The sequence below is a fragment of the Podarcis pityusensis genome, assembly GCF_964106645.2.
Source record: "Podarcis pityusensis genome assembly, chromosome: Z".
In the NCBI taxonomy this organism is placed as follows: domain Eukaryota; kingdom Metazoa; phylum Chordata; class Lepidosauria; order Squamata; family Lacertidae; genus Podarcis; species Podarcis pityusensis.
Genome location: NC_138044.1, coordinates 33,363,855 through 33,376,041, shown reverse-complemented (window position 1 = coordinate 33,376,041; position 12,187 = coordinate 33,363,855). Strand labels below are relative to the sequence as shown.

Genomic DNA, 12,187 nt, shown 5'->3' with positions numbered 1-12,187 from the left:
ACTTCCACCTGGAGCTGGATTGGTGGCTTCTGCAGACCACTCAGACTGCTGCATTCTGGATCCTTTTGATCTAGGATTCAGCTCAGTACATAACAGTGTGCAAGGGCAGCCTGGGAGCTGAGGGCCACCGTGGTTGCAGCAGCACTGAAAAATGCATTTCTTGGAGGCTGGATCTGCTGCCCTTTGGTTCTTGCCACCTGAGGCAGTTGCCTCACTTTGCCTCATGGGTAGACCAGTCCCAGTTCCCTGTAGAATCAAAGAAGTCTTTCCCTGTTATGTGTACCTTTTCTGGGACACCAGTATCAAAGACTGCACACAGCTGGATTAATTGGTCCTTGAAGTCCATCACAGAGTTGTTCCGCCTGGCCTTTGGCTTGGAGCCAATTTGATTCCCTCCCTCTCTTTCTTTTTTCTTTTCTCCTCCTGCGATGAGGCTACATTTTAATATTTTAATGTTTCAATATTTTAATATTGTATTTTAATTTTGTTTTTAAGTTGTAATCATTCAACTTGTTTTTATTATTGCTTGTTAGCCGCCCTGAGCTCGGCCTTGGCTGGGGAGGGCGGGGTATAAATAAAAATTATTATTATTATTATTATTATTATTATTATTATTATCATCATTATTATCATTATTATCTCTCAGCAATAAAATAATCCTTTGTCAGAGTCCTGCTCTGTGCTTTCTATCAAGTTTGCCTGTGTAATTTTCTCACTGGAGGAATCCTTTCAGGAATGAAGATAATATACTACTACTACCACCACTACTACTACTACTTTTATTATTTATACCACACCCATTTGGCTGGGATTCGCCAGTCAATCTGGGCGGCTTACAGTATATATAAAAACATAGTAAAACCTCAGACATTAAAAACCACCTGATCCAGGGCTGCCTTCAGATCTCCATGGCAGGCTGATTGTTTTAGTATAGTGTGCAGATGCATCCTTTGTGGATCTGCAAAATTTGAACTGATATTCAGCCATTTGGTGAAGTAGCAGGACTTAAAATAAATAAGGACCAAACCAAACTCTTGATCAAAAATATGAATGGTGGGAGTAAAAATAAATAACAAGATGTATCAGGCTTAAAGATTGAAAGAAATATTAAATATTTAGGAGTATGGTTAACAGAAAATAATACAAACTTGTTCAAAGATAATTATTTAAAAACTTGTGAAGATATTAAAAGAAATTTGCAAGTATGGGGCAGGATAAAACCTTCATTGGTGGGAAGAGCGTCAACTATAATAACAAATGTATTACCCAAAACGTTATTTCTCTTTCAATCAATAACGGCGATTAGCAATATGGATTGCTTCAACACATGGCAAAAATACATTTTCAGCTCCTGGGCTTGCATGCCATAAGGTCGCGAATATAAGCCTCACTTTAACTTTTCACGGTTGGAATTTGGAGAAAAAGTGAGGCTTATATTCAGGCCAATACAGTACTTGTTCATCCTTTGTTTCCCATTCCAATAATATCTTATACATTTTGATCAACATTTTAACTTTACATTCCAGCAGGTCTCTTTCCAATCGTGCAGCTTATATTAGCGACCTTATGGTATGCAGCCAGGAGCATGGGGCAAGCAGCTCCAGGAGCAAAGCAGCGCCCCCCCCCTGCGTAGTCCCCCGTCCTCTCCCCCAAGGCCGGGAAGGGAGAGAGCGAGGAAGGGAAAAGACCGCTGGCAATGCAGTGCAGCTCCCCCCACCCCGCCCAGTATGCAGCCAGGAGCAGTGAGGAATGGAGCAGCTTATATTTGAGCATTTTTTCTCCGCCCCCCTCATTTTAAAGGTGTGGCTTATATTCAGGTGCAGCTTATATGCGGGCCAATATGGTATAATCTTCAACAATACATTGGACAATTGATATGGGTCATACCACTGATATGGATGCATGGAAGCGACTGTGGAATATGGATATAAAATTTACTGCACATTATAGTGTGAGGGGAAACTCTATGAAAATGTTATATAGATGGAATCTAACACCTACTAGATTGGCAAAAATGTATAAATCAAAATCAAACAAGTGTTGGAAACGTAAACAAGGCACCTTTTATCATATGTGGTCATCTTGCAATAAGGTAAAAATGTACTGGGAAATGATATATAATGAATGGAAAAAGATGTTTAAGTTAACATTTGTTTTAAAAAAACAGAAGCTTTTCTTTTGAGAATTATAGGTACAGTATAGATAGTATAGAAATTTATTTATGTATGAAACCACAGGTGCAAGAATGTTATTTGCCCAAAAATGGACAGATGAAGGAATGAAAGAAAGATTGGTTACAAAAACGTATGGACTATGCAAAAATGGTGAAACTTACCAGAAGAATAAGAAATCAGGATAACAAACTTATTATAAAGGAATGGAAATGGTATAATGAATGGCTGGGGCAGGTTCCACAGAGGGGATGCACCGAGACAACCGATCTCAGTGATCACGGGTAGGAGGAGGAGTTACGCTAAGACCACATCATGACATTACCAAGGAGGCAGGTTTAGTCATTGTTTGAAGACTATCCTTGCCTCTGGGTCTGGTCTTGACCAGAAAGATACTGGAACCAACAAGGGAGACCCACATGACCTTAGAGTGCTGCTGTGCAAATGCCAGGTCAATGATTCACAAGACCGCTGTCATCCACAACTTGATCATGGATATAGGACTTGCCCTGGCATGTGTCACAGCAACTTGGCTGGATGAAGCAGATGGGCCTGTTCTTGCCAGGTTTCTCTTACACACAGCAGCCGAGATCATATGGGAGGGGAGGGGGGTGTTGCAGTTATTTTTAGGAAGTTGGTAGCTTGCACCAGGCATCCTATTGGAAAGACCCAGTTTTCTGAGTGCATGTTCTGGACGCTGGGCAATAGGGGCAGTACAGGATTCCTTTTCGGGTACTGACTTCCTTGCTGCACCAAGGATTCCCTGCCCAAGCTGCTTCAGGTCGTGGCAGATGTTCTCCTGGAGACACCTAGTTTGGTTGTCCTAGGGCAGGAACATCCAACTTCCAAGAGACTGCAATCTACTCCCAGGGGAAAAAAACTACCACTGATCTACCCATTTGGGGGCAGGGGGGGACACCCAAAGTTTTTGAGCTTTTTGTAGGGGGGCGAGCAAATACTTCTGCCACTTTTGGGGGGGAACGCAACATGGATCGCTAAACAAGAAGTTGCGTGTCGAGGTCCCCCAAGCCAGTCCTAAATAATTCACAATTCACACATAATTTTTGTTTAAGGTTTTTGGCATAATTTTGGCCACAACTTTATTAAAATACATAAATGTGAGTGGTTGCTTAGGCACTGGTTATGACTATCTGTCCCCACATCTAGGGACAGAACTGACTTCCGGATTCCAGCGAAAGCCAGTGAGGGAAAACAATAATGGGGAGAGCATGGAGTCGGGCACCAGACCCTCATCCCCCCCCCCCCGCACGCTCCTGGGCACCAGACCCTCCTTCCCACCCCCACCCCCCCGCATGCTCCCGGGGGCTTGCGCAGCCCTAAGCCCCATTCAGGGGTACGGACAAAAGAATGGCAAGCCCCTGGAATCCTTTAACGGAATTCCCTTTCTGCAGCAGCATTGGAGGGGCAGGCACTTACTCTCAGCCTCGTGCTGGCTCCAACACAATTTCCCCAACCCTCAGTACACCAAAATTGCAATGGAATACTGAAAGAAGTCTCGTCTTGATCTTGAACCAGCAGACAAGTCTTAACTTCTTGTGGATACTGCATGGGTCAAAAATTGACTGGCTTCCTGCCTGCTGTCCTGTGAAGGTTGGAGCCTATTCCAACCTTCCAAGGCCCTGCGCACGACCCTTTTTTACAAGGGTCTCTGAAAAATTAAAGCTTTACTATAGCAGACTGAAATATACTCAGAGTCGAGAGTGGATTTCATGCTCTTTATTCAGCTCATAGTGGTGAGGAGGAATGAATGCCCCCTCAAAGTATCTGCTTTATATACATTATTTACACAGTGGGCTGCATGTGATTGGCTAATTCCGGAATTCTCCTGTAGGCCAATCAGGTTGTGGATTCACTTCCATCTGGAGCCGGATTGGGTGGCTCCTGCAGACCAATCATATTGCTACATTGTTCTAGGACCAATCAGACTGCTGCATTTTGGATCCTATTGTTCTAGGACCAATCAGACTGCTGCATTTTGGATCCTATTCAACTCAGTACATAACACAGACATTGCAGCGGACTGAATTCTGATAGCCTTATCAGTGCATCCGATCTGCAGCAGCTGGGCCAAGTACTGCAGGACCTGCTCAGAGGATGGGGGCAAGTTCCTCTGAATGGCCGAGGACTGCCAGCTAAACGCTAAGAAATCAGTCCAGGCCTTCTCATAAGACCTAAAAGCAGAAGGGGAAACGTAAGCTACTACTCCCCGTAATTATTAATTGTTGCCAATGTGCCACAGGAGCTCCAGAAAAATCCAGCTATAGCTGGGCGTCCAGCGCCCGGGATCTGAAGCTCTCCAACTGAAAAAATGGGATAGAGCGTCAGCGAAAACATTAGATGATCCCGTAATAAAGAGAGCAGAAACACAATATTAAACCTTAAGCAGTGCAGCTGGAAAGCACATAAAAGGGGTAGAGACTCAGCCGGAGCATGAGAACCGTTTTGCCAGGACGCTCACCACTGCCTGGTTATCAGACCAAGACAGACCCAATGGTCCCTTAACTCCTAAGTCCAGATGTGTGCTGCCACTACAATGGGGAAAACTCAAAGTTCTTTTTTGGGAGCAATATCACTAATGGGCCGAACTACCCAATAACGCAGGTGGCGCTGTGGGTTAAACCACAAAGCCTAAGACTTGCCGATCAGAAGGTCAGCGGTTCGAATTCCTGCAACGGAGTGAGCTCCCGTTGCTCGGTCCCTGCTCCTGCCAACCTAGCAGTTCGAAAGCATGTCAAAGTGCAAGTAGATCAATAGGTACCGCTCTGGCGGGAAGGTAAACGGCGTTTCCGTGCGCTGCTCTGGTTTGCCAGAAGCGGCTTAGTCATGCTGGCCACATGACCCGGAAGCTGTACGCCGGCTCCCTCAACCAATAAAGCGAGATGAGCGCTGCAACCCCAGTCTCAGTCACAACTGGACCTAAAGGTCAGGGGTCCCTTTACCTTTACCCAGCAACAGAATACAGTGGTACCTCAGGTTACATACGCTTCAGGTTACATACGCTTCAGGTTACAGACTCTGCTAACACAGAAATTTGCTTCAGGATGAGAACAGAAATCGTGCGGCAGCAGCACAGCAGCAGCGGGAGGCCCCATTAGCTAAAGTGGTGCTTCAGGTTAAGAACAATTTCAGGTTAAGAACGGACCTCTGGAACGAATTAAGTATGTAGCCAGAGGTACCACCGTAGTCCAAAAGGAGAAGCTTGTTTTGTTTTGTTATAACAATGGCTAAGTGGGGGATATGAACCCTGTCTCCCAGGTCCTTAGTCCTGCACTCTAGCCACAAACCACAATGGCTCGTCTCTAAAATGGCGGTTGCCACTATCAGAGCAAAACAAACTAGAAGAAAATAAACTTATTCAGAAGCAGCATAGTTCAAGAGCATACACAGAGTGCTCATAATCATTGGAGGCACAGAGAGCCTCTGGCTCCCCCTGTCTGCCTCAGATATACATTAGCAACAACTGAGCCTGCAAGCAGATACATTCTTATGGAGACAATGAGTCATGTGTCACAGAGACTTAACAACTTACTGTACTGCTAACTGTAGCAGGCTTAGGCTTGAATGATATGTGCAGGCCGTGAAGGCCTCCCTGCTTCTGCTCCTAAGAATATTTGTCTTATTGCAATATTAAAGGAAGCTCAAAATAGCGCTCCCGCCCAAGGCTAGATTAAAATTCAGCAAACAGCACTGCACGCACCCAAAAGAAAGCCAACCTTTGGGGATACTATAAACGAAAGTGATTCCAGCTAAGCTGGGAACAGCCCTGACTAGCCCCACAATTAACAAACTGGCAAAATGGGGAAAACATTTTTGCAAAAGAAAGCCCCTAATGGGGGCTCTCTTCCTATTGGGAAAGGCAAGACAAGGAGGATTACACACAGGCAGCGCTCACAGATACAGGGAGAATCTTCTCAAAGGGCAGGGTAAGGGGTGGGGTGGGAAATCAAGCGGGAGAAAAGGGGAATTAAATTACCGTATTTTTCGCTCTATAAGAAGCACCAGACCACAAGACGCACCTAGTTTTTGGAGGAGGAAAACAAGAAAAAAAATATTCTGAATATCAGAAGCCAGAACAGCAAGAGGGATCGCTACGCAGTGAAAGCAGCAATCCCTCTTGCTGTTCTGGCTTCTGGGATAGCTGTGCAGCCTGCATTCGCTCCATAAGATGCACACACACTCCCCCTTACTTTTTAGAAGGGAAAAAGTGAGTCTTATAGAGCAAAAAATACGGTAATTAAGGAACTAGAGAGGATTAAAAAGGAGGAGGAAATAAAGAAATGTAACCAGACCGCTCCACTGTCCTCCAGACGGTCCAAGTGCTCCAGGTGATCCGGTGCAAGCAGCAAAAGGGCCCAGTCAATGCTGCGTGACTTGATTTTATAACCTTTGGTCCACCCCCCTAAATGGCAACACCAAAATTTGCCCAGTAACCCAACCACCCAGTCACTGCAGATGGTCATCCATACTAACCCGCCCAGCAACAGAGGGGTGGCCTGTTCAGATCCCACCGCAACACGTGCTCTCTATGAAGGAGAACACGCTTAATCCCGCCGTCTTCCGTTCTTGAAATTGTGTGCAAATAATGGACAGAGTGAGGGGGCAGGGCCAGGCCTCATTCCCCCCTGCGGAGGAAATAGAGCCTGCGGTCAACTTCTATCAAGAGGGGATCGACCTGTTGATTGTGGTTGACCGGTTGGACATCCCTGTCCTAGGGGATTTTAACATCTATGCTGACATGACTTTACAAGGCGAACTCAGGACTTCGTGGAAAGCATGGCCTTCATGGGGTTGTCCCTGAATAAGTTTGGCCCCACTCATAGTCGCGGACATGCCTTAGGCCTGGTGTTCACCTCTGTGGACGTGGGTGATTCAACACTAAGTAAAATGAAACAAAAGAGGTGCCATGGTCGGATCACTTCCTGATGCAACTGGACTTCTCCACAACCCTTCCATTCTGCAGGGAGGTGGGACCGATTTGGATGGTCTGCCCTCACCACTTCATGGATATAAATGGTTTCCAAAAAGTGGTAGGGGGTGTTTTATCCCATGTTGATGGCCTTTCAGATGATTCCCTGGTGGCCTGCTGGAATGCGGAGTTAACCAGGACTGGCTCTGAAGCGCCCTCTCCCATTGCATGGAGTCCGGACAGCCCCATGGTTTTGCCCAGAGCTGAGGGCAATGAAACAATCGCTGAGACAGCTAGCGTGCCGGTGGCAGAAAACTGATTCTGAATCGGACCAGACATGGGTTAGAGCTCAATTCGACAAGCCTATCGAGTGGCAATAGCGATGGCGAAGAGGACCTTCTTATAAGGAAGCTTCCTTTTAGGATTCTGCCTTTCCTTGTGCTGCACAAACTATAGATTCCTTAGCCCCAGGTATCCATATACTGTATCGGGTATCTTGCCGATTGGAAGGTTGGCGGTTCGAATTTGTGCAACGGGGTGAGCTCCCATTGCTCTGTCCCAGCTTCTGCCAACTTAGCAGTTCCAAAACACACCAGATAAATCTGCAGCGGCAGTGGCGTAGCGTGGGGGGTGCAGGGGGGGCCGGCCGCACCGGGCGCAACATCTGGGGGTTAGGGTTAGGGGGCGCAAATCCACAGGTTAGGGGGTGCAAATCCATGGGTTAGGGGGCGCAAATTACTTGCCTTGCCCCGGGTGCTGACAACCCACGCTACGCCACTGTGCAGCGGGAAGGCAAATGGCATTTCCATGTGCTCTGGCTTCTGTCACGATGTCCCCTTGCATCAAAAGCGGTTTAGTCATGCTGGCCACATGACCCGGAAAGCTGTCTGTGGGCAAACGCCGGCTCCCTTGGCTTGAAAAGCGAGATAAGCGCCGCACCCCATAGTCACCTTTAACTGGACTTAACCGTCTGAGGGTCCTTTACCTTTTACCGTTTCTTTCCTTTATCTGAACAAGCACTCTGCTCCCAAAGGAACCTGCCCAGGCCATTTTCTGAGGCTCTGCTCCAGAGGCAAGGGGGTGTGGAATCACTTTTAAGGAAGAAAGTTTGTGCGGATTATGGGAAAACCAGCTTCATATAACCAACCTGCTTTCTAATTAATGCAGGAAGAAGGAAATAGCATAGACTAAGCCGTTCTGCCAGGCTTAGGTGTGTCCACTTCCCCTTACTTTGGGAGGAACTAGGTAATCAAGCTTCTGCTGTCCCCTAGTCTACCTGAGAAGCTCAGCAGGTGAAGAGGTTTGCATGGAGGAAGTCTAGATCGTAAAGCATGCACATTTCCAGAAGCAGCAGCAGCACAAGTAACCTTTAGGCTGTTTCCCTCAAAGATGGTTCCCAGCCTTACTGCCTCCTCCTCCTTCTGCCTAGAAGCCTTTGCTTCAAACTCCCTTTTCCTGTGCCCTCAAACACACAGTTACCCTGGCAACTTTTGTGACATCTGGCTCCCTAGGCCAAAGGATCCTTCTATGGCCTATCAACACATTTTTGTAATGCTAACAGGTCTGCTCTTCCTCCAGCCAGCCAGGTTGGTTTGCATAAGCCAGCCCAGGAATTTCTTTGCAGCTTGCGTTGTCCCTTCATACCACAAATAACCAAAATCCTAGCATTTATTAATTTCTAGGTTTATACTGTCTATAACACTATTTTGTGACATTAAATCTCTGCTGGGGTTCTCTCACCAAAGTATACTTGCCCCAGACTTGGATATCAGCATGCAGGAATTTTCCTATATTATTATTGCACCAATGAGGATGTTATGTCTAATTCTTCACTGAAAGCTTCCATTTGACACAACTGTGCGTTGAATGTTATCTTGTTATTATGAGCGCAATTCTGGGAACATAAAGTCTTGCTGTACACATTTCATGCCAGTCTGACCCTGAAGCTCACTGGGTTACAGCTTTTCTCCTAAAAGGCAATTTCAAAATAAAGATAAGTTTTTAAATAACCCTTAAGAAATGCAGAAAAGAAATGTAGGTTGCTATCCAACATTAGCTGTGCTCAGAGTAAGCCCACTATTTTCAGCAGGTCTGCTATATAACCTAGTTTGATCTAATCCATAGCTTTTTAATTGTTTCAGTTTTAAAAAATTAATTTAGTTGTCATTTCTATTGTTTTATATACTTTGACTGGAAGGGTTGCTTTGTGCAACATCCAGAGAACTTCTGTTATGAGAGGCTGCATAAAAGCAGTTATTCAAAAAGAAATTGAATAAGTCATGTGTGTGTAATGTGTAGTGCTGTCTTCAGTGTTTATTCTTGTACCATGTTATTGTGTGTGGACAGAGCTTGATGATTATCAGATATGTTGTCCTTTAAAACTCAGGTGGGGAACCTGTGCAGAGTGGTCATGTTCCCCGTTTTACAGAGGACAGCCCTCTATTTGAAAGCTGCGTCCAGTCCAAATTGTGGGAATTACACTGTAGTTCCCATTTGCCAGAGTATGTGGAAGACAGCCCTGGGTCCTTTGACTCTTTCATTAGTTCTCTTTTCTCTCCTATAAAAACTATGCAAGTCACTCTCTTTTAAAGTTCAAATAACATACGACTATTACTTAGTTTACTTGCACTTGTAGATTAAAATACACAATGTAGGTAGAGGTAAAGGGACCCCTGACCATTAGGTCCAGTCGTGACCGACTCTGGGGTTGCAGCGCTCATCTCGCTTTATTGGCCGAGGGAGCCGGCATACAGCTTCCGGGTCATGTGGCCAGCATGACTAAGCCGCTTCTGGCGAACCAGAGCGGCGCATGGAAATGCTGTTTACCTTCCCGCCAAAGTGGTACCTATTTATCTACTTGCACTTTGTGCTTTTGAACTGCTAGGTTGGCAGGAACAGGGACCGAGCAATGGGAGCTCACCCCGTCGCGGGGATTCGAACTGCTGACCTTCTGATCGGCAAGCCCTAAGCTCTGTGGTTTAACCCACAGCGCCACCCGCGTCCCTCACAATGTAGGTAGATGATACTTAATTTGCTAGAACATCTAACATCCTAACATTTAACATCTAATTTGATTAAACATGAAAGCTCATACCTTGAAAGCTTATATTTAGTTGATCTTAAAGATGCCACTGGAATTATTAAAAAAGATTTTTCCATCTTCCATCTTGTTATTTATTATGACTTTGACAGATCAACACGGCTTTCCACCTGAATCTAACTCTGAGGCAGACAACAGCACAACGGAACATATCTGCTGGTCAGCTGAGACTGTTCCGCTAACTGCCATAACTGTACCAACTCTATAACGGACACAGAGTGTACGACATCACAGAGTTCTGCAGTTCTTGTAATTAACCCTTTACATAGGCCTTTTCGATGCTTACATCCCACACAAATCTGGTTTAAAGATAAGGAACTCCGGTGCCAAGGTTTTCCTGATCTGGATTCTATAAATCTATGAATGGCCGTTACTGTCAAACCAATCATAGTTGGAAGAAGGCACTTGTAGCTCCAGTGACAGTTGCATTCAGAAACACCCCCAAACTGCAAACCTGCTCCTTCAGGGAAAGTGCAATCTCATCTAGAGTAGGCAGTTGAGCACTTGATCTAATTGGAGGTTTGCGTTATGTTTCTCTTTTAAAAGTCTACTTTCACTTATGAGAATGCTACAGATCACAGCTTTGAATATGTCCTGAACCTCTGTTAAAAACTTTAACTTTCAAACTAGTCGGCCAGGAAAATTGTCCACCGCAATGGAGTCTGAGCTCTTGGGCTACATTCTTCTTTCCAAGAGCTCTGCAAGGCAGTCTGCTTGCAGATGCACCCGTCAGTATCTTTCTTTTATCTTGGTGCCCTCCCAAGGTTGCTGAACTGCAGCCTACCATTCCTGCCCACTGGCCATGCTTGCTAGGGCTAATGGGACTAAGGGTTTAGCAACATTGGAAGGACAAAGATTCCCCACACCTGCATTAAAAGCTAGCAGATTCCCACTGGGGGAGGAAGAGGAGTGCGGGGGGAGTGCACCGCCCCCGGCAGCGTGATCCCAGTGGGGTGCCATCACGGCAGCCCCGTCCCGCCCGTGCTGGACGCCACACCCCTGCAGGAGGAACGCCCCGCCCCCAGGGCACGTGCCCCACCCCTGCGGGTGGCGCACCACGCCCCCGGGACTCGCGCCAGCCCCACCCCCACCTGCTCTCTGCCCCTTGGTGCCGGAGCATGAAGCTCCTCCACTGGAGATGCCAATCCTGCTGCCATGTGAGCCTAATTAATTAGCCCAGCATCCTCTTTCCCACAGAGGCCAACCATATGTTCTCTCCTGCTGTTGTTCCCCTGCAACTGGCAATCAGGGGCATGATGCCTGTTTTATTTTGCAGCCGTTATGGCTGCTAGCATTGGTAGCCTTATCCTCTGTGGATTTGTCTAATCCCTTTTTAAGGTAAAAGGTAAAGGACCCCTGGATGGTTAAGTCCAGTCAAAGGCTGGACTATGGGGTTGTGGCGCTCATCTTGTTTCAGGCTGAGGGAGCCGGTGTTTGTCCACAGACAGCTTTCCGGGTCATGTGGCCAGCATGACTAAACCATTACTGGTGCATGGAGGACCGTGACAAGTGCCAGAGCGCACGGAAACGCCGTTTACCTTTCCGCCACAGTGTTACCTGTTTATCTACTTGCACTGGTATGCTTTCGAACTGCTAGGTTGGCAGAATCTGGGCAGCCATCACTACAATTTGTAACAAATTCCATAGTTAGCCATGCACAGGGTGGAAAAGTACTTCCTTTTCCGTGTCTGCTTGGGTGGACAATGATGTGGATGCCACATGGTCACTTGTTCTCATGTGTGTTGCTGTGTGAGGTGTTGGATATGGTCCACCTGTGGGCTAGAGCCACATGACTGAATGCTTCATAGTGCATAAACTTTTTCTGTAGAAGAGATGGCTACGCTATTAACCCTGACATTCCCATTTTCTGAATGCAGGTGTTTTATGATTATTTGTGGGGTTGGGTTGGGGATGTGAAATAACAGTCATGTGCAATTCACACCACCCTTCTTCAGTCTGACTTAGGACAGCCCAGACGCAGATTGCTCC

The 12,187-nt window shown here is 46.3% G+C and overlaps 1 long non-coding RNA gene across 1 annotated transcript; it reads right to left on the bottom strand.

Moving 5' to 3' along the window:
• Positions 1 to 8,748: 8,748 nt before the first annotated feature.
• On the bottom strand, positions 8,749 to 11,554 carry LOC308468364. The gene is made up of 2 exons (XR_013981591.1): positions 10,193 to 11,554; positions 8,749 to 9,067 (listed from the first exon to the last, which is right to left on the bottom strand). It is a non-coding gene; the product is annotated as an uncharacterized lncRNA (long non-coding RNA).
• Between the last annotated feature and the right edge of the window lie 633 nt (positions 11,555 to 12,187).